The following is a 22,830-nucleotide window of genomic DNA, read 5'->3' on the forward strand; positions in this document are numbered from 1 at the left end:
CTTCATGACTTACATCATTTCCAACCCATCTTAGAGAACAAAATTTGAAAGAGAGCTTGGAAAACCATGTAATATTTGAGAAGGTTGTCCTCCTTGAAGGAAAATACTTCATAAAGTACAGAACCAGCCTAAGAAATGCAAGAACATTCCAGCCACTTTCATTATGAGCAGTTTTCAAAGCTTCATTCACTACATGAGGTGATCAATTGCAACACTGAAACATTTGTGTTCGATTATCTTCTTCATTTAACAGAAATGCTTGAAAATCATGCAACATATTTAAGTTCACATCTGGTCCATCCACAGAAATTTGGATTATATTCTTAAGTGATAAATTCAAACCATTCAGATCCTCCAGGAAACCTGACTGTAAATCAGAAGATGTGGCAAAATTTAAAAACACAGATGTTACATATCTTGTGGATATAGACCAATATTGTTCATCCCTGAAACAAACCACCAAATCCGTCTGTGCCTTTCGCACAACTTTGCTTAAACTCTCGTCATTTGACACACAAAAGAATAAAACTACCCTGACTTTGTTAGGTAGGAGTTTCAGGAAATGAGGGCCAAGTACACAAGTAATTATATGTGACAAACTACACTTGCGTAACTGTAATTTTTTTGTAATCATGCTGCCAGAAAACATAATTTGGAATATGTCTGTTGTATTTCCAGAACTTCTCACTGAAGAATGAGACATGACTTTATTCATAGGCCATATAATCTCAGATTTTACTATCTCATGAATAACTAAAAAATGTTTCAATGAGTTTGTTTTGGAATCCTCTTCAACTGAAGTTCTAGATATTGTAGTAAGAGCAAGTGATTGTAATTTGTCACTACCATTTAAATTCCTTTCAGAAGAAACTTGTGACTGAGCTGGCACTGTTTGTACTATACCTCAAGACAACCTGTTTTGTTGCCTTGAAAATGAATCAACCAATGTTGAATGTCTCTTTCCTCTTGCATGTGTTTTTACATTTGAAATGCCACTGGTACTAATGACTAAGTCACATTTGCACAAAATGGTCGACAGATGCCAAGTTATAATCTGCAAGTGGTACTAATATGGTGTGGGAAACATTTTAGTTAGCAAGAAAACGATTTTACTCTTATTGCCCTTAACATCTTTAAAATGAGATTACAATTACAACAGTTTTATATTAGTAATTAAAAATTTCTAAGGAAGTGTCTTTCCAAAAAAGATGCAGAATAAATACATTTAAACAGAAGTGGGAATGGACAGAATTACAGAAACAGCTGATAATCCTCCAGCACCACATGGGATGGCAGCACTGTCATGGGTGGAAATACAATTTATATGTCATTTCCACTAGGTGTATATGTGGTGTCACGTATAGCTCAATGATGTCACACCTTCACATTTCTCAATTTCCTCTCGTGGTTGCAAACTGCAGTAGCAGACGTTTTGCTAACATGGCTTACACAGATGGACACTTAAGTTTCCTACACATAAGTTTCCTACACATAATGAAGACCTAAGAGATCTGGAGAATCTGTATATGTTGTTGTTGTTTTGTGGTCTTCAGTCCAGAGACTGCAGCTTTCCATGCTACTCTATCCTATGCAAGCTGCTTCATCTCTAAGTATCTAATGCAATCTACATCCTTCTGAATCTGTTTAATGTATTAATCTTGTGGTCTCCCTCTACAATTTTTACCCTCCACATTGCACCCCAGTACTAAATTAAATTGGTGATCCCTTGATGGCTCAGAACATGCCCTACCAACTGATCCCTCCTTCTAGTCAACTTACGCCACAAATCCCTCTTCTCCCCTTCTAACAGCCGTGTACCGCAAGTCTCTAGAGGAAGGGAAGGTTCCAAATGATTGGAAAAGAGCACAGGTAGTCCCAGTCTTCAAGAAGGGTCGTCGAGCAGATGCACAAAACTATAGACCTATATCTCTGGCGTCAATCTGTTGTAGAATTTTAGAACATGGTTTTTGCCCGAGTATCATGTCGTTTTTGGAAATTCAGAATCTACTATGTAGGAATCAACATGGATTCCGGAAACAGTGATCGTGTGAGACCCAACTCGCTTTATTTGTTCATGAGACCCAGAAAATATTAGATACAGGCTCCCAGGTAGATGCTATTTTTCTTGACTTCCGGAAGGCATTCGATACAGTTCCGCACTGTCGCCTGATAAACAAAGTAAGAGCCTACGGAATATCAGACCAGCTGTGTGGCTCGATTGAAGAGTTTTTAGCAAACAGAACACAGCATGTTGTTATCAACGGAGAGACGTCTACAGACATTAAAGTAACCTCTGGCGTGCCACAGGGGAGTGTTATGGGACCATTGCTTTTCACAATATATATAAATGACCTAGTAGATAGTGTCGGAAGTTCCATACGGCTTTTCGCGGATGATGCTGTAGTATACAGAGAAGTTGCAGCATTAGAAAATTGTAGCGAAATGCAGGAAGATCTGCAGTGGATAGGCACTTGGTGCAGGGAGTGGCAACTGACCCTTAACATAGACAAGTGTAATGTATTGCGAATACATAGAAAGAAGGATCCTTTATTGTATGATTATATGATAGCGGAACAAACACTGGTAGCAGTTACTTCTGTAAAATATCTGGGAGTATGCATGCGGAACGATTTGAAGTGGAATGATCATATAAAATTAATTGTTGGTAAGGCGGGTACCAGGTTGAGATTCATTGGGAGAGTTCTTAGAAAATGTAGTCCATCAACAAAGGAGGTGGCTTAGAAAACACTCGTTCGACCTATACTTGAGTATTGCTCATCAGTGTGGGATCTGTACCAGATCGGGTTGACGGAGGAGATAGAGAAGATCCAAAGAAGAGCGGCGCGTTTCATCACAGGGTTATTTGGTAAGCATGATAGCGTTACAGAGATGTTTAACAAACTCAAGTGGCAGACTCTGCAAGAGAGGCGCTCTGCATCGCGGTGTAGCTTGCTCGCCAGGTTTCGAGAGGGTGTGTTTCTGGATGAGGTATCGAATATATTGCTTCCCCCTATTTATACCTCCCGAGGAGATCACGAATGTAAAATTAGAGAGATTAGAGCGCGCACAGAGGCTTTCAGACAGTCATTCTTCCCGCGAACCATATGCGACTGGAACAGGAAAGGGAGGTAATGACAGTGGCACGTAAAGTGCCCTCCGCCACACACTGTTGGGTGGCTTGCGGAGTATAAATGTAGATGTAGATGTTCTATTCAAAGCCTCCTCATTAGTTACATGATCTACCCATCTAATCTTCAGTATTCTTCTGTAGCACCACATTTAGAAGCTTCTATTCTTTTTTTGTCTAAACTATTTATCATCCAGATTTCACTTGCATACATGGCTACCCTCCATGCACATACATTCAAAAAAGACTACCGGACACTTAAATCGATACTAGATGTTAAGAAATTTCTCTTCTTCAGAAACGTTTTGCTTGCCATTGCCTGTCTACATTTTATATCCTATCTACTTCGAGCATCGTCAGTTATTTTTCTCCCCAAATAGCAAAACTCATTTACTACTTTAAGCTAATCATTTCCCAATCTAATTCCCTCAGCATTACCTGATTTAATTCGACTACATTCCATTATCGTCATTTTGCTTTTGTTGATGTTAATCTTTATATCCTCCTTTCAAGACAATGCCTGTTGCGTTCAACTGCTCTTCCACGTCCTTTGCTGTCTCTGGGCAGAATTATAATGTCATCGGCTAACCTCAAAGTTTTTATTTCTTCTCCATGGATTTTAATTCCTACGCCAAAATTTTCTTTTGTTTCCTTTACTGCTTGCTCAATATACAGACTGAATAACATTGGGGATAGGCTACAGCCGTCTCTAGGGTAACTGGTAGGGTCAATATTGCCTCACGTGTTCCAACATTTCTACAGAATCCAAATTGATCTTCCCCAAGATCTGCTTCTACCAGTTTTTACATTCGTCTGTAAGGAATTCGTGTTATTATTTTGCAGCTGTGACTTATTAAACTGATAGTTTCAGTAATTTTCAGACCTGCAAACACCTGCTTTCTTTGGGATTTGAATTATTATATTCTTCTTGAAGTCTGAGGTTATTTCTCCTATCTCATACATCTTGCTCTCCAACTGGTACAGTTATGTCAGGGCTGGCTCTCCCAAGGCCATCAGTAGTTCTGATCGAATGTTGTCTACCCCCGGGGCCTTGTTTCGACTTAGGTCTTTCAGTGCTGTATCAAACTATTCACGCAGTGTCATATCTCCCATTTCATCTTCATTTACATCCTCTTCCATGTCCATAATATTGTCATCAAGTAAATCGCCCTTGTATAGACCCTCTATATACTCCTTCCACCTTTCTGTTTCCCTCCTTTGCTTGGAACTGATTTTCCATCTGAGCTCTTGATATTCATACTGGTGGTACTCTTTTCTCCAAAGGTCTCTTTAATTTCCTTGTAGGCATTATCTATGTTACTCCTAGTGATGTATGCCTCTACATCCTTACATCTGTCCTTTAGCCATCCCTGCTTAGCGATTTTGAACTTCCTGTCAATCTCATTTTGGAGATATTTTTATTCCTTTTTGCTTCCTTCATTTACTGCATTTTTGTTTTCTCCTTTCATCAATTAAATTCAATATCTCTTCTGTTACAATAGGATTTCTACTAGCCCTCATATTTTTACCTACTTGATCCTCTGCTGCCTTCACTACTTCATCCCTCAGAGCTACCCATTCTTCTTCCACTCTATTTCTTTCCCCCATTCTTGTCATTCATTCCCAAATACTCTCTCCAAAACTCTCAACAACTCCTGGTTCTTTCAATTTATTCAGGTTCCATCTCCTTAAATTCCGACCTTTTGTAGTTTCTTCAGTTTTAATCTACAGTTAATAAGCAATAGATTGTGGTCAGAGTCCACATCTGCACCTGGAAATGTCTTACAATTTAAAACCTGGTTCCTATATCTCTGTCTTACCATTATATAATCTATCTGAAACCTTCCAGTGTCTCCACGCCTCTTCCATGTATATAACCTTCTTTTATGATTCTTAAACCAAGTGTTAGCTATGATTAAGTTACGCTCTGTGCAAAACTCTACCAGGCAGTTTCCTCTTTCATTCCATTCCTTAGCCCCATTCCATATTCACCTACTACTTTTCCTTTTCTTTCTTTACCAACTATCGAATTCCAGTCCCACATGACTATTAAATTTTTATCTCCCTTCACTATCTGAAAAATCTCTTTTTTCTCGTCATACATTTCTTCAATCTCATCATCATCTGCGGAGCTAGTGGGCATATAAACTTGTACTAGTGTGGTAGGTGTGGGCTTCGTGTCTGTCTTGGTTACAATAATGCGTTCACTATGCTGTTTGTAGTAGCTTACCCATGCTCCTATTTTTTTTACTCATTATTTAACCAGCTCCTGCATTACCCCTATTTGATTTTGTATTTATAACCCTGTATTCACTTGACCAGAAGTCTTGTTCCTCCTGCCACTGTACTTCATGAATACCCTTTATTTCTAACTTTAACTTATCCATTTTCCTTTTTAAACTTTATAACCTACCTATCCGATTAAGGGATCTGACTTTCCACACTCTGATCCATAGAACACCAGTTTTGTTTCACCTGATAACGACGTCCTCCTGAGTAGTCCCAGCCTGGAGATCCAAATGGGAGACTATTTCACCTCCAGAATATTTTACCCAAGAGGACGCCATCATCATTTAACCATACAATAAAGCTGCATACCCTCGGGAAAAATTACGGCTGTAGTTTCCCCTTGCTTTCAGCCTTTTGCAATATCAGCACAGCAAGGCCGTTTTGGTTAATATCACAAAGCCAGATCAGTCAATCATCCAGACTGTTGCCCCTATAACTACCGAAAAGGCCGCTGTCCCTCTTCAGGAACCACATGCTTGTCTAGCCTCTCAACAGATACCCCTCCATTGTGGTTGCACCTACGGTACGACTATATGTATCACTGAGGCATGCAAGCCTCCCCACCTAAGATACAAGTTACACTTCACCACTTGATTGTCATCCTTCATTATCTGGCACAGTTCACAAGTTCTGATAACTGTTAAGACTTTCTTACTTATGTTCTTAAGGGGACGTGCTCATGAAAATGACCAAAAATTAAAAAAAAAATTCGTGGTCTATAGAAAAGAGCATTTCATGCTGGTTTCAAAAATGTGTAGTTTATGGGCATTATCATTTTATGTTCGTTCTTAAATTGCGGTTGAACGTAATGCTGCACAGTGGTCATCCCCATCTGCCAGTTTGAAGTGCATCAGAATACGTGATGCATTATTTTGTTCCATTTTTTTGCATCATTAGTTAGGGATCGTTAACACACGTGTATTCTAGAAGGCACTGACTCCCAGAACCAAAGTACAGGCATGTCTAGAAGGCTATGGTTCGAATGTTTACATTAGTGGTTTTATAGTTATTGTGTGTAGTTTTGTTTCTCTCTCTCTCTCTCTCTCTCTCTCTCTCTCTCTCTCTCTCTGTGTGTGTGTGTGTGTGTGTGTGTGTGTGTGTGTGTGTGTGCTATAAATGGCGAGAGTAAAGAAATTCAGCCTAAAATGAAATTTTTGCGGCAACCTGTTCCAAACACAACCAAAATACACATCAGTTGCTTCAAAAGTCACCCACGGATGCTGTGTCTACAGGCAGTGCTTCTAGACATTAACTTTCGCTTTCTGAAAGTAATAAGAACAAGCCTAGTAGTATTGTAAGCAGCAACAACGACGGAAATGCTATTGTGAACCCAAATAACCTGCCAAGACTTTTGAAGAGTGCTGTGAAACGTAAGTACTGCAATTGTGAAGAGAGTACTGACGTTTCTGAGGACATTTCAGCAAGGAAGGGTCTTTCAAACTGTTAGTGATTGCCTGTAACTCGTATAAGATGCACAGTGATACTATGACATTGCCAGTAACTGATAGTCAACATTACAGAGTAAATACTCAACTTGAAACCTCCTGGCAGATTAAAACTGTGCGCCCGACCGAGACTCAAACTCGGGACCTTTGCCTTTCGCGGGCAAGTGCTCTACCATCTGAGCTACCAAAGCACGACTCACGCCCAGTCATCACGGCTTTACTTCTGCCAGTATCTCGTCTCCTACCTTCCAAACCTTACAGAAGCTCTCCTGTGAACCTTGCAGAACTAGCACGCCTGAAAGAAAGGATACTGCGGAGCCTCCGGCTGTGGCTAAGCCATGTCTCCGCAGTATCCTTTCTTTCAGGAGTGCTAGTTCTGCAAGGTTCACAGGAGAGCTTCTGTAAAGTTTGGAAGGTTGGAGACGAGATACTGGCAGAGTAAAACTGTGATGACCGGGTGTGAGTCGTGCTTTGGTAGCTCAGATGGTAGAGCACTTGCCCGCGAAAGGCAAAGGTCCCGAGTTCGAGTCTCGGTCGGGCACACAGTTTTAATCTGTCAGGAAGTTTCATATCAGCGCACACTCCGCTGCAGAGTGAAAATCTCATTCTGGAAATATTCAGCTTGCTTATGCAATGTCATGTATTGGAAGGAGAAAGAGAGCTGCCCATACTTTTTGTACAGTGACGGATTTGCCTCCACCTCCACTGAGGCTTGACAGATACAATAAATTAATACATAATGCTTGATGTGGTGTAAGTCTACATTCAATGAAAAGAGCAACAGAAGAAGCAGTAGCCTTGTCAGAAAATACAGACATTGTAGCAGCATTTAATGGAACTTGGCAAAAAAGAGGTAATACTTCTTCGAATGGGGTTGTAACTGGCACATTTATTGAAACTGGTAAGATACTAGATAATGAATGTCTAACAGAGCACTGCCAGGGTTGTTCAAGTAAATTTATTGGCACACAAATTTGTGTAGAGAACTTTGATGACACTAGTGGAAACAAGTAAAACGAAAGGAGTTCTAAACATTTTTAAAAGATCAGAGGTCAGTCATGTTGTGAGGTATGTTGGCTATCTTGTGAATGGCAACTGTGAAGCACACACTACTGTTGTTAATGACATACCAGATGGGAACACTATGATAGAAAAGCTTGAATGTGTTGGGCATGTACAAAAAAGAGTGGGAGCTCGGCTGAGAAAATTATGTAAAGACTTCAGTGGAAAGAAACTGTCAGACAGAAAACACATTGGTGGTCCAGGTCATCTTACACAAAGTGAAACTGATTCTTTGACTCAATATTATAGACTAGCAATAATGCAGGAGATTTGGAGAACATGAGACGATCTGTCCGGGCAACATGGTTTCACAGAGTATCAACAGATGAAACAGCATGGTTTGTGTCCAAAAGGGGAAGATTCGTGGTGCAAATATTCGTTGAGCAATGCTACAGGCATACATTAGAACCACAAGCATTCCTTAGAACTTGCTGTAATGGAGGCAATTAGGCCATATATATATATATATATATATATATATATATATATATATATACACATGACCAGCAACAAACTGTCTATTTGCATGAATGGACACAGGCAGACATGTTTGTTGGTAATGAGGATCACCCTGTGGCTAAACATGCCTTGGTGCACGGCCAGCACATCTTGGCACAGTGTTACACCGTCTGGGTTATCTGGATACTTCCCACTAACACCAACGTGTCAGAACTCTGGAGATGGGAACTTGCCCTTCAGTATATCCTCTCTTCTCGTTATCCACCAGGGCTCAATCTCCGCTAATTTCAATTTGCCGCCGCTCAAACCGCACCTGTCTTTCAACAACATCTTTGAGAGAGAGAGAGAGAGATGTTGTTGAAAGACAGGTGAGGTTTGAGCGGCGGCAAATTGAAATTAGAGGAGATTGAGCCCTGGTGGATAACGAGAAGAGAGGATATACTGAAGGGCAAGTTCCCATCTCCAGAGTTCTGACACGTTGGTGTTTGTGGGAAGTATCCAGATAACCCGGACGGTGTAACACTGTGCCAAGATGTGCTGGCCGTGCACCAAGGCATGTTTAGCCACAGGGTGATCCTCATTACCAACAAACATGTCTGCCTGTGTCCATTCATGCGAATAGACAGTTTGTTGCTGGTCATTCCCACATAGAAAGCTTCACAGTGTAGGCAGGTCAGTAAGTAAATCACGTGGGTGCTTTCACACGTGCCTCTGCCTTTGATCGTGTACACCTTCCGGGTTACAGGACTGGAGTAGGTGCCGGTGGGAGGGTGCGTGGGACAAGTTTTACACCGGGGGCGGTTACAAGGGTAGGAGCCAGAGGGTAGGGAAGGTGGTTTGGGGATTTCATAGGGATGAACTAAGAGGTTACGAAGGTTAGGTGGACGGCAGAAAGACACTCTTGGTGGAGTGGGGAGGATTTCATGAAGGATGGATCTCATTTCAGGACAGGATTTGAGGAAGTCGTATCCCTGCTGGAGAGCCACATTCAGAGTCTGATCCAGTCCCGGAAAGTATCCTGTCACAAGTGGGGCACTTTTGTGGTTCTTCTGTGGGAGGTTCTGGGTTTGAGGGGATGAGGAAGTGGCTCTGGTTATTTGCTTCTGTACCAGGTCGGGAGGGTAGTTGCGGGATGCGAAAGCTGTGTTCATGTTGTTGGTGTAATGGTTCAGGGATTCTGGACTGGAGCAGATTCGTTTGCCACGAAGACCTAGGCTGTGGGGAAGGGATCATTTGATGTGGAATGGGTGGCAGCTGTCATAATGGAGGTACTGTTGCTTGTTGGTGGGTTTGATGTGGACGGACATGTGAAGCTGGCCATTGGACAGGTGGAGGTCAACGTCAAGGAAACTGGCATGGGATTTGGAGTAGGACCAGGTGAATCTGATGGAACCAAAGGAGTTGAGGTTGGAGAGGAAATTCTGGAGTTCTTCTTCACTGTGAGTCCAGATCATGAAGATGTCATCAATAAATCTGTACCAAACTTTGGGTTGGCAGGCCTGGGTAACCAAGAAGGCTTCCTCTAAGCGACCCATGAATAGGTTGGCGTATGAGGGGGCCCTCCTGGTACCCATGGCTGTTCCCTTTAATTGTTGGTATGTCTGGCCTTCGAAAGTGAAGAAGTTGTGGGTCAGGATGAAGCTGGCTAAGGTAATGAGGAAAGAGGTTTTTGGTAGGGTGGCAGGTGATCGGCATGAAAGGAAGTGCTCCATCGCAGTGAGGCCCTGGACGTGCGGAATATTTGTGTATAAGGAAGTGGCATCAATGGTTACAAGGATGGTTCTCAGGGGTAACAGACTGGGTAGGGATTCCAGGCGTTCGAGAAAGTGGTTAAAGTCTTTGATAAAGGATGGGAGACTGCATGTAATGGGTTGAAGGTGTTGATCTACATAGGCAGAGATACGTTCTGTGGGGGCTTGGTAGCCAGCTACAATGGGACGGCCGGAATGATTGGGTTTGTGAATTTTAGGAAGAAGGTAGAAGGTAGGGGTGCGGGGTGTTGTTGGGGTCAGGAGGTTGATGGAGTCAGGTGAAAGGTTTTGTAGGGGGCCTAAGGTTCTGAGGGTTCCGCCTTGACATCAGGAATGGGATTACCTTGGCAAACTTTGTATGTGGTGTTGTCTGAAAGCTGACGCAGTCCCTCAGGCATATACTCCCAACGATCAAGTACCACGGTCATGGAACCCTTGTCAGCCGGAAGAATGATGATGGATCAGTCAGCTTTCAGATCACGGATAGCCTGGGCTTCAGCTGTGGTGATGTTGGGAGTAGGATTAAGGTTTTTCAAGAAAGATTGAGAGGCAAGGCTGGAAGTCAGAAATTCCTGGAAGGTTTGGAGAGGGAGATTTTGAGGAAGAGGAGGTGGGTCCCATTGTGATGGAGGACAGAACTGTTCCAGGCAGGGTTCAATTTGGATAGTGTCTTGGGGAGTTGGATCATTGTGAGTAGGATTAGGATTATTTTTCATCGTGGCAAAGTGATATTTCCAGAAGAGACTGAGTGTAGGACAGTAAATCTGTAACGAGGGCTGTTTGGTTGAATCTGGGAGTGGGGCTGAAGGTGAGGCCTTTGGATAGGACAGAGGTTTCAGATTGGGAGAGAGGTTTGGAGGAAAGGTTAACTACTGAATTGGGGTGTTGTGGCACCAGATTGTGTTGACTAGAATTTAGAAGTTTTGGGGGGAGTGGAGCTGGAAGTGGGAGATTGAGTAGATGGGAGAGACTGGGTCTGTGTGCAATGAGAGGAGGTTGAGGTTTGTTGGAAAGGTTGTGGAGGGTGAGTGAGTTGCCTTTCCGGAGGTGAGAAACCATGAGATTGGATAGTTTTTTGAGGTGGATGGTGGAATGCTGTTTTAATTTGCGGTTGGCCTGTATGAGGATGCTCTGAACAGCCGGTGTGGATGTGGAGAGGAAAGATTGAGGACTTTGATTAGGGATAGGAGTTGACGGGTGTTTTCATTGGCTGAGTTGATGTGTAGGTGAAGGATTGGGTGGGTAAGGGCTATGGATTGTTCAGTTTGGAACTGGTATAGGGACTGATGGAAAGAAGGGTTACAGCCAGAGATGGAAACTTTAAGTGTGAGGCCTTTGGGGGTAATGCCAAATGTCAGACAAGCCTGAGTGAATAAAATATGGGAGTGTAATCTGGCTAGGGCGAAGGCATGTTTGTGGAGGGAATGTAAATAAAACTTAATGGGGTCGTTTGGGGATGTTGTGAGGGTGACATGATATTAGAAGGTGGAAAGTGTAACATGAGGCTAAAGTGAAAATAAAAATGTATGTGGAGAGATAAAGGTGAAGTAGAAAGCAACTGGAGTTCTGGTGTGAAAAAAGTCGAAAAAGTGTTCATTTAAGCTGAGCAATCTTGATCCTGTGGTGAACTTAGATTGGTAAACAACGATGTGTACAAAGGTTAGGTAGTTGTGTTGCCTCCAAAACACGTTAAAGGGTGGAGAAATACGGGAAAATTTCGAAAAAACTGCGTGTAAATGTATTAAAAGGACTGGTTATGTGGTGGAAGATTATGAAAATGAGGCTAACTATTGTCTGATGAAGAAATAACAACATCAAAACCTGTGGGAAGCTGTTAAAAAATGTCGGTTATGAGGGAAAAACAGGAATGGAAATAAAACGACAGTTATTAGAACTAGCTGAAATGGTTGTTTAATAGGTGAAAGGAACTGAAGCTGTGAAATAATATTCCCGAGGTTACACAAGAAATGTTTGTAAACTGGGGACGGTGGATTTTGTAGCAACGGTAGTGTTGAAAGCGTTAAAATTTTTTTGGTTATGGTTTGGAAGTAAATTACGTATTATTGAGTATACATAGGCAGGATAAATTGTATGGTGGATTACAGGAAAAAGGAAAGGTGAATACAAAGTGAAACTACTTGCACAAACAAAAAGAGAAAGTAAGATGACAGAAAAGATTTCGAAATGCAACAGTGGCAAGTTCCCTTTTTCCCCCTAAGGTAAGTCTTTCCGCTCCCCTGATTGGAATGACTCTCTACCCTCTCCCTTAAAATCCACATCCTTCCGTCTTTCCCTCTCCTTCTCTCTTTCCTGATGAAGCAACCGTGGGTTGCGTAAGCTTGATATTTGTGTGTGTGAGTGTTTGTGTGTTTTATTACGCCGGCAGAGGTCGCGTCCGAATTCTCGCGTGCCCTCTGGTAGACGGGACTCTACTTGCGGCAACTACCATCCGTGATGCGCCGTGCCGATGTGCGCCTCCCGCGATCTTTCTGGTGGCTACTGCATAAGCCATACTTAAAAGATGCATGCTTAATGCTCAAACAGGGATTAGCCTTGGATGATGATATATCTGAACAGACTAATCTGCGCTTTCCCGTTTGGTAAGTCACAGCATATATATATATATATATATATATATGCAATGAACACATTACTGCACAGAAATTGTGTAGAAATTATAGTATGACACACACAAATCAGTTAGTTCTGAGAAATTAATCAATGGAGTAGAAGGATTAGGCCAATAATAAATCCTTTAGGCTTCTCTCAAACTGAATTTCATTGGTTGTTAAGCTTTTTATGGCTGCTGGCAAGTTATTGAAAATGTGTGTTCCTGAATAATGCACGCCTTTTTGTACAAGACTAAGTGACTTGTGAAGATTATTCTTATTTTTGGTATTGATTCCATGAATTGAGGTGTTGGTTTGAAAAAGTGATATATTTTTAATGACAAATTTCATTAATGAATAAATATATTGGGAAACAGTAGTTAGTATCCCTAATTCCCTAAACAGGCTTCTGCAGGATGTTCTCGAGTTCACACCACATATAACTCTTACTGCATGTTTTTGTGCCTGGAAAACTTTAGCTTGGCTTGATGAATTACACCAAAAAATAATCCCATATGACATTATGGAATGAAAGTAAGCATAGTATGCCAGATTTTTCATTTTTTATATCCCCTATGTCTGACACAATTCGCATTGCAGCAAATAGAGATTTGTTAAGACGCTTCAGTAGTTCTGTGGTGTGCTCCTCCCAGTTGAATTTATTATCAAGCTGTAATCCGAAGAATTGAACACTGTCCTCTTCTTCTATCTGCTTGTCATCGTATGTTAGGCATATACTTGTGGGACACCCCTTACAGGTTCTCAACTGTATGTAGTGTGTTTTTTCAAAGTTTAGTGACAAAGAATTGGCTAGGAACCAGTGATTAATGTCCACAAATATTTTATTAGCTGATCTTTCTAAGACTACACTTGACTTGCTATTCATTGCAATGTTTGTATCATCAGCAAACAAAATGAACTTGGCAAAATGGAACATTGTGGGACCCCACATGTAATTAGTTCCCAGCTGGATGATGCCTGATAGCTTGATACATGTCTCTTTCCTAATAACACCCTTTGTTTCATGCCAGAGATATAAGATTTGAACCATTTTGCAGCATTTCCTGTTACACTGCAATATTCTAATTTACTTAAAAGGATATTGTGATTTACACAGTCAAATGCCTTTCACAGATCACAAAATATACCAGTTGCCTGCAGTTTTTTGTCTAATGAATTAAGCACATTTTCACTGTAAGTGTAGATAGCCTTCTCAATATCAGAACCCTTTAGAAATCCAAACTGTGACTTTGACAGTATCTTATTTGAGATAAGAAGGTTATAAAGCTGATTGTACACTACTTTTTCTAAAATTTTTGAGAATGCTGGCAACAATGAAATTGGACGGAAATTTGATGCTATTTCTTTATCTCCCTTCTTAAACAGTGGCTTAACTTGAGCATATTTCAACCATTCAGAAAATATTCCACTGATAAACGACTGGTTACACAGATAGCTTAATATGTTACTGAGCTCAGAATCAAATTCTTTAATTAACTATGTTGATATTTCATCATGCCCACTAGATGTTTTTGATTTTAAAGATTTTATGAAGGACATTATTTCTGCTGGGGTAGTGAGGGTCAAATTCATATTATGGAAGTTACTTGAAATGTCTGGTCTGAGGTATTCCATAGCAGCATCTACCGCACCTGACAACCTGTAATATTATTGGTATTTCCGTCCTACGAAAGCTTTGAGTACCCTTTGAAAGACATTTGTTTTGTATAATTTACATAACTGTAAAGATGCGCATCTAGCGCGGACGCTAATACATCGATTGCGCAGTCAAAGAAACATTTTAACAGAAGCTGAACTGTCGTTCCGTTTCGATCTAAATAAAAGATGACGGTAGAAAACTTTTGTAGATCTTCAGATTTTAATGTGCTTCTGCTTGTTATGTGAAAACGTAAAGGAGGTCGACTTTAAGTTAAAAAAAAATGAGCGGTCTTGCTAGCGTGCAGACAACATTATTAATTAATAAAATTAAAGTAATTCATGTTCGAAACTGTAAATCAGCAAGTTATTGTTATCAGAGGTGTTGAACAGTGCAAGAATTGTCTTCAGCGAAAGGAGAAAAGTAGTGACTATAATTTGTGAAAAAAAAAAAAAAAAAAAAAAAACGTGAACCAAGGAGACAGCACAGGACAGGCTGAAATCTGATCGCACCATAGTGTTAGAAAAGTAATTATGTAGGTTGTATTGTTTATAAATAAGCCCTAATTTGCTAGTGAGAATTGTTTGAATATATTTGGTGTTTACCAGACTTCTTATTCTGTTCTTTTCCTTTATACTTTTTTGTCCTCCATGCCATATTATTTTTATGAATGTCAAACAGCCCTTACTACAGCAGAGAATACTGCGGCATCCTGGTCGTAGACAGAAGGCCGCTCCTTGTCTTCTATACAACTCATAGCTGCCCCATCTATTAATAATTTCATTTGCAAATGCATTTTTTTTACTATTCATTGTTAAAGGTCCCTTAGGTAATTATAAAATTCATACTGATTATGTAAAGAAATCCGGGTTGTTATTTTCCAAATAATAGAAGTCTTTGCGTAATCAGAAACTAGCCTCCTCCTGACAACGATCAGGAGCCGACCAGAAGACGGACGTCTTCGAACGCTTTCGTGTCTCCTGTGGCAAAGCTGTGCCAAACTGGGAACACGGCATTCTAGTATGAAATACAGATTTAAATTGATAGAATTGAGATATATTTAATAGTAATAATATTTTTTTTATCATACTAGATCTGGCGCTCGAACAGGGACCTGATAAAAAATTTTAATCTGTTCTGTTATTGTTTCATGACATCATCCGGTGGACATCGGGAAGCCGTAAAGGAAGTACTGAACGAAACCAAGGAAGTATTAAATAAAAAATAAAAAAATTCGAAAAATAACAGCAGTGCGCAAAACGACTGATGTAAGTACGGTTTTCATTACGCATAAAATCTCGCGTCTTGTATAAAAAAAAAAAAAAAAAAAAAAAAAACGATTTCCGGAATTTCTTTCCTTACTGCTTCATTTTATCCTATCGCTGTTATTTCCTTGCAGAGTTGCTTATTTACGTAGTTAGAATTCGTTTCTGATCATCTCTTCATGCAAAGTTTATTTGTTAGCATTATTAGCATCTTCATTGTTGCTATGGTTAAGAACACAAGATGGATGCCATAATAGCTGGATTAAGTGTTTAGTAGGTGTTTGTCACTTATTTTCAAAGTTAGGTGCCATCTTGTCTTCTACCCGGTATAGCTCTGTAATTGTCAACTACCGCTGTGTGACGTTTGACTATCAGCGCGCGCATCTGAGAGTTGACGATCGGCGTACCGCGAAATATTTCTTTGAGCAGTTACGTCACAAACTTGAAAATAAACATGGCAGATGACAAAGGAAAGCCGACAAACAGTGTGGATGACGGTGATGACACTGTTGTCAAGTCATATCCACTACGTTCGCAAACGGGAACAGGCAGACCCGATTCGCGAATGGAGAGAACGGCAGACGATGATGGTGTGCGTGACGCATCGTCACAGCAATCATCGTCACAGCAAGCGGGAGAAAATTCGATGGTTGAAATGATGAGAATTTTTTTTCAAGAAAGAGAACAGGAGAAACTGAAAAGGGAAGCTTATAAATTACAAGAACAACGTGATAGAGAACAGGAGAAACGGGAAAGGGAAGCTTATAAATTACAAAAACAACGTGATAGAGAACAGGAGAAACGGGAAAGGGAAGTTTATAAATTACAAAAACAACGAGATAGACAAGAAAGGGAACAAAAAGAAAGGGAAAAGGAACGGGAGACAGAGCGAAAATGGTTTGACCTGAATACCATGATTGGCACAATGAAAAATAGGTTAGATAATATTGATGCGAACTTAGAGGCAAGAACAAGGACAGTCACGGTGGAATATATCTCGGAATTAAGTACTAAAGTTAATGAAAGGATAGAAGGTATTATGCAGAAGGTAGATGCATGTGAGAGCACAGTAAGTAACGTGCACAAAGACATTAAGGTACAAATCGAAAGTTGCCAGGCAGTTACAACGGAAGTTTCAAAAAAGTCCGTTGAGGTCGGAACTAAAGTAAACAGGCTTGCAGACAATGTCGTCACTCTGCAAGGCCAGGTCAATGACCTGACACAGGCGCTATCCGAAATCAACATTGAAAAGAGGGTGAATGATGCTGCAGCCAACGCACGTTCCACGATAGGAAAAGAATTTGTAGAATGGGTCGACACTAAGGAACAGTACATAGAAAACAAGATTCAACACGACTTAAAAGAAGCCGTTAAGTCGGCCACAGTTGAAGTTTTAGCTGCTCCAGGTACATCAGGAGATACGATTCTCACTGAATTAGGAGAGATTCGTAGAGTTTTTCACCGAGATCTTCCCGAGTGGAAACGACACCTCACTGAGGAAATCGAGCAGTTGAAAAAACAAGTCAATGATTTTCCTAATGACAATAGAAGTGAGCATTCACACTTGCTTTCTTCAGAACATGAATACAATAATAATCCCGTGTCTCGTGTAGAATTCTCTCCACTTGTACATGGACACAGCAGTAAGAATCCGTTAGTACGCAACCAGAATGATCAAGTAACTCTTGTCGAGTTCATGAAAGAAGAAAACGTTCTCAAGCACCGCGTGTTCCAGCCTTTTCTGCCAGAGAAACGCAACATCCACCCAGTGGTTTTTCTGAAGTCATTTAATGGTGTTTTTCCTGAGAGCTGGGATGACAAGCAACGTATGCGCTTTATAGTAGGTTACATTCAAGGAGAGGGTTCTGTCTGGGGAACAGAAGTAATTGACAGATGTAATGATTACGCTGACTTCGAAAAGCAATTTCTGAACAAATTCTGGAGTTCAGGTATACAACAACGCCTTAGAAAGGAAGTATACAATGCTGAACCGTTTAACACGAGAAGTGCTGGTCTCCGTAGGTACTTCGAGAAATACCTGCAAAAAATACAATATTGGGACACGCCCATTTCCACGAAGGACGTAATTATGATCCTTAAGTCAAAGCTACCGGTATCAATCAGGGAGAAGTTAGTAAATGTCAGTGACGACGACACGGAGGCTTTTCTGTCAGTACGTGACAACCTTGACATGATTCAAGAAGACGTGCGTGCTAGTGCGCGGAGTATTTGTAATCTTGGCCCGCACACTACACAGCCGCACGGTGTAGGCGCAGACTCAGGTATGTCATACCAACCTAACAACAGTAAAGGACACGACGTTCCGTGCGATAATAACAACTACTATCGCCGTAACGGGAAGCAGAAACATAAATTCCAGGATCAAAACAGGTACCACCCCATATACCAGACAACACAACAGCAATACGGTTATTCACCAGTTAATTACAATGATCGCTATCACTACAGTAACGATCGCCAAAATAATAATAGTTTCAATGGAAAAGGACGTTGGATTAACACCAACAGTCGACAGCAGTATGGTAACCAGCCTAGATTCCAGCACTGTTCTCTAGGGAGAAATGCTCCAGATCCTTCCAAGCAATACAAACAACAGTATGCTCCAAACTTTAGGAATAGTCCTCCACCTTTTACTAACTATCAAAGTCAAAATCATGAACCTCAAAACTCTCGCATCTATTATGCCCGAGCAAACTCGCCAACACACACCATCTCGACTGAAATTCCGGCAAATAGCTCGCAACTTAGGTGGAATACGGAAGCAAACTTCGTACCGAGCGTACCGCCCTGTACTTCAAAGGTAATTGTGAGCGAAATTCAACCTAGTGATCATGCGGAAAACTAAAAGCACACTTCTACCGATTTCATACCTTCAGAACTAATCTCCAGGCAAAAGGAAAGCAATTAATGGACTGATCCTATCCCCAAGATACAAGGTCCAGAAGTCAACCTAGATAATAAGTTAAGACAAGCCCTGGTCTCTCTCACAACTCATGCCAATTTAAGAAAAAAAGCATTTGACAAGCATGTCAATAAAGTTCTGTCGTATCGTTTGAACGAGCGTGTTCTTCTGAGGACACACTTCAAACCATCTCTCATCTTACGTAAAAATCGTTAAGTGGCAACACCTACACGAATGACCGTTTGTTATAGTCAGGAAGCCACATATTGGTTGTTACGTGTTGGCAGATCCAGTTAGTGGACGAATAAAAGGACTTTACCACCATGTAGACCTAAAGAAGTACCATGAAAAACATTTAAAAAAATATATCATTTATTATGTTAAGCTGCAACTTGAAACAAGAGTGTGATCTGTTTAGAAAGTATGTGAATCAACAGCAATGTACATGTATTCTGCAGGTGACGTAATCATTTGAGTGAGGTGGACACAAAGTAATCATGGAGCTTGAAAGATATGAAGTGATTGAAGAAGGTACTCTACGTATTTGGAAAATAAGATTTGCCTTAGTTTTACGGTAGTTTTAAGTTTCTTGAGCAAGAGAAGACTGCAGTCGTTGAATTGAGTAAGGGATGTGCCAAAGTGCCACCTGCTGCTTTAGTTTTAAGTTATGGCAAATCTCCTTTTTACCAAGTAGTAAAGGTTTTTCTTTAAATCCCTCATTCAGACCAGAATGTCCGTATATGTGAAGTATTAACCTAAGTTAAGCCTTAAAAGGATTGATATTTTAAGTCGCTAGAACAATGTACGATGCAAAACTGATACATTGTAATCTGTAGATTACACCGAGTATAATCAGCAACATATAGTTAATGTACAAAGAAATGAATAATGGTAACCGCAACTGGAGAGCAACTTTAATTTATTTATTACTATGAGTCAACCAGTTAAGAAATTTGCATTTATAATAAGAATTAGGTCCTGTATTGGAGAAACTTAGAGAGACTATTCCTATCTCACGAGTATTATACAGAAACCTTCGATATTAAGACACCTAGTTGAGGACTGAGATAATCTGCTTATATTCTTCTGCTATGTCCGCATGCCGTGATTTTGAGATATATTTGAAGATGCATTGGAAGCGGATTTGTGCGACATTTTAATACTGAAGTCAAGTTATGGCACGTGGATGACACTAAAAACGGTGAGGCCGAAGAATGAATTTGCTCAACTGATTATTTCACCTATTATCTATCATCGTATCTTTTATTTCCTTGCACTATCCTATTGTATTTTTCCTCTTTAGCATTTTTGCCTTTCTACCCTACCCGGTAGGGGAAGAAATTTGGAAATTTGTTCAAAAGACTTGACGTGTGTATATTGTGTGTATTGACGATCGTGGCTCGTTGGTTAATGCGTATCTGCAGTTACTTATCGAAACGTGATGTAAATCTGATTTGCTGTGAGCAAAAGCATCCTAGGAAATAGGAATAATTTTCCCGATTTCTGTTAGATGAAGTTTTGAACGTGAACTGTTCGGCACGCCAAAGTGCGTATATTTTACTGATTATTGATGTAACTGAATAAATGAACAAAGAAACAAAAAAAAGGGCTGTTATAGAACAATAAGAAAAGAATCAGACTAAAAATATATATAAAATCTAACGTGCTTCAGAAGCACCATTCAGAATAGCAAACACGTTTTTCGTTAGGTCTTGGACAGTAATAATAAAAAAAAACTATGTATATTTTGTAAATGATCCTTTCATGATAAGTAATTTTAACATTACCTGTGCTACCCTGTGGTATAGAGACACCTATATGGACACGTATGAATTGCTGCGTGTGACTCAGTGACAAAATAATGGACACGTGCGTAAAATCGTAATTTGACACATGTATGGACACGAAAAACTAGTTATCTCTTGTGTGAATCAAAACTGTAATAAACTTATGGACACGGGTGATGTTCCGCGTGTGAGGTAGCATTTCAAGTATTCTCACGCTGTAATGACGATACAGTGACTATCAGTCACAGGATAGACAAGCTATTGTACTCACTGAAATAGGTGACAGTAGTCATTTTCATCGATGACTGTTCTTCGACGCTGGTGCAGTCAATTTACTGTCCAGGTTGACCATGTCACCTTGACGAGCTGCTCCAGTACCCATGATTCAACAAAATGCACAAGTTGTAAAACGATTGGTAGCCACTGAACTATCTGCCTCGTGCAGGACGCGGACTGCCAACGCTGTTAATCCGCCAGTTCGTTACCATGTGACTGTGAAGCACTGTGGCAACATTCAATGATTGCTCGCCGGCTCACACTCAATAATAAGCATTCCTCTCCATAACGGGCGCAAGCGTGCTGAAGATTTGAGATGAAAATGGACATAAAAATGATAAAACGTTGATAAACTACGCACGATTTTACTATACTTACATTAAAAGGACACTAATGATGACTTTTCCTTAACTATGAAAATTGCTACGGCAATATTACTAAATACATTGCTTAAGAAAGACCTGTACAAGACGAAACGTGTTTTGCTAATATTTGCTAACGAAAGAACATAAAACCTAGACACAAAATATGAATAATATACAATGTATATGTACATAGTCTATGTAGTAATTTTTATTGTCTTAAATTCTTACTCTATATTCCCTTAGATTAAGATGCTAGTTAATGAGCAAGTCCTAATACAGATTTTTTTTCTGTATTTTCATGTGCTGGAACATGTATTGGAATGAGATTAAGACAGCCACCAAACTGACTCATTCGTCATTGAACCAGTCATCAACTTTCCTGATTCCCGACATGACCCGAGGGATCGTCGAGTCAAGAAATATCACTTCCCCCTTCACATAGTGAAATTCCCAGTGTTTTCCACCAGAATGAGAAAAGGTGATTCCCAGTTTTAGTGCAGTGAAAAGTGACAGGTGATGAAAGAATTCCCCTGTGAAAATCATCCGAGTTCATGGGAAATACTCCCAACTACGAAGTGAAGAGTGATGTCGCTACGAGAAAGACTGATAAAAGTTTTATGTTCTGTTCACAATTGGCGGAAATGCACCAATACAGTAACAGAATTTTTTTCTTATTGTCAATATCTATGTATATTTGTATCTGTATGTGTATTTAATTTGTACTTGTATCTATGTTAGTATTTCAATGTTTCAATTGACTGAATGAGAGTAATTCTTGAGAAGCTATGTTAAATCCTTGAACACTTATGATGACATCATGCCACAACCAAGTTTGTTAATGATCAAGCAACTGTGAGTAGCTTTGACGACTTAGTATGAAACTTTTATAATTCTATGTGCCTTATGTTATGTCTGTTTTGCTCCCTACAAGGAGAGATCCTTAAATACTTCATTCACTAAGTACGTGAATCCAATAATATTACGACTGCGCGTGAGTCGTAACGATCTTTCAGACTCATTACTCCTCGCGCGGGAAGCGATGTAATATTATTGGTATTTCCGTCCTACGAAAGCTTTGAGTACCCTTTGAAAGACATTTGTTTTGTATAATTTACATAACTGTAAAGATGCGCATCTAGCGCGGACGCTAATACATCGATTGCGCAGTCAAAGAAACATTTTAACAGAAGCTGAACTGTCGTTCCGTTTCGATCTAAATAAAAGATGACGGTAGAAAACTTTTGTAGATCTTCAGATTTTAATGTGCTTCTGCTTGTTATGTGAAAACGTAAAGGAGGTCGACTTTAAGTTAAAAAAAAATGAGCGGTCTTGCTAGCGTGCAGACAACATTATTAATTAATAAAATTAAAGTAATTCATGTTCGAAACTGTAAATCAGCAAGTTATTGTTATCAGAGGTGTTGAACAGTGCAAGAATTGTCTTCAGCGAAAGGAGAAAAGTAGTGACTATAATTTGTGAAAAAAAAAAAAAAAAAAAAAAACGTGAACCAAGGAGACAGCACAGGACAGGCTGAAATCTGATCGCACCATAGTGTTAGAAAAGTAATTATGTAGGTTGTATTGTTTATAAATAAGCCCTAATTTGCTAGTGAGAATTGTTTGAATATATTTGGTGTTTACCAGACTTCTTATTCTGTTCTTTTCCTTTATACTTTTTTGTCCTCCATGCCATATTATTTTTATGAATGTCAAACAGCCCTTACTACAGCAGAGAATACTGCGGCATCCTGGTCGTAGACAGAAGGCCGCTCCTTGTCTTCTATACAACTCATAGCTGCCCCATCTATTAATAATT

The sequence above is a fragment of the Schistocerca piceifrons genome, chromosome 11, assembly GCF_021461385.2.
Source record: "Schistocerca piceifrons isolate TAMUIC-IGC-003096 chromosome 11, iqSchPice1.1, whole genome shotgun sequence".
NCBI classification, from domain to species: Eukaryota; Metazoa; Arthropoda; class Insecta; order Orthoptera; family Acrididae; genus Schistocerca; species Schistocerca piceifrons.